This window comes from Oncorhynchus nerka, linkage group LG15 (assembly GCF_034236695.1).
Source record: "Oncorhynchus nerka isolate Pitt River linkage group LG15, Oner_Uvic_2.0, whole genome shotgun sequence".
Classification (NCBI taxonomy): domain Eukaryota; kingdom Metazoa; phylum Chordata; class Actinopteri; order Salmoniformes; family Salmonidae; genus Oncorhynchus; species Oncorhynchus nerka.
The window spans coordinates 5,137,572-5,138,790 of NC_088410.1; positions in this window are offsets into that span (position 1 = coordinate 5,137,572).

The following is a 1,219-nucleotide window of genomic DNA, read 5'->3' on the forward strand; positions in this document are numbered from 1 at the left end:
GCCAGCAGGACCCCCTATTGGCCAACGCTCGCCAGCAGGACCCCCTATTGGCCAACGCCTCTCGCCCCCCAGCCTCCCTCACTCCTCCTGTCACCTTGACACAAAGCCTGCCCATTCAGACCCCACCGATGGGACCGCCTGAGGTGTCAATCTCTCCTGACCCCGCCCCTGAACCACACCGGGCGGAGCCACGGCACTTGGCCAATCACAACGAGCCACCGCCGCCAGGGTGAGTTGCCGGGACTACTGACGCCACACAGATTCTCAACCGTTGATATTTGACCAATCAGATCAGCCGACAGCGGATATTTGACTGATTTGATTCACTGAGTTGGAGGCGGGGCCTTACATGGTGTCAGAGCCACCAATCAGATCAGCCAACAGCGGATATTTGACCAATCAGATCAGCCGACAGCGGATATTTGACTGATTTGATTCACTGACTGATTCATTGGTGTTTTTGTTTTTTTCTCTCAGTGAGATGGAGGCGGGGCCTTACATGGTGTCAGAGCCACCAATCAGATCAGCCGACAGCGGACCTCAGGTGAGACACACCAGTTGTATTAGAGGCTACATTATGACCTGTCGTAGCCTCTGTAATCTCTGAGATTTCTCTCTGATTGGTTCCCCAGGGATACCACATGCCTATGATTGGTCACCCTCCACCCATAAGGCCCTCCCACCCATCAGGTCCACCTCCACAGCCCTCCCATTCCACAGAGGAGGACCCAGACCACCTTGGGACAGGTACGACACGGATCAAACAGGACTCTAGAATATAGAGGTCATAACAGGACTCTAGAATATAGAGGTCATAACAGGACTCTAGAATATAGAGGTCATAACAGGACTATAGAATATAGAGGTCATAACAGGACTATAGAATATAGAGGTCATAACAGGACTCTAGAATATAGAGGTCATAACAGGGTTACTGTAGAATACAGGACTCTAGAATATAGAGGTCATAACAGGACTCTAGAATATAGAGGTCATAACAGGACTCTAGAATATAGAGGTCATAACAGGACTCTAGAATATAGAGGTCATAACAGGACTCTAGAATATAGAGGTCATAACAGGACTCTAGAATATAGAGGTCATAACAGGACTCTAGAATATAGAGGTCATAACAGGGTTACTGTAGAATACAGGACTCTAGAATATAGAGGTCATAACAGGACTCTAGAATATAGAGGTCATAACAGGACTCTAGAAT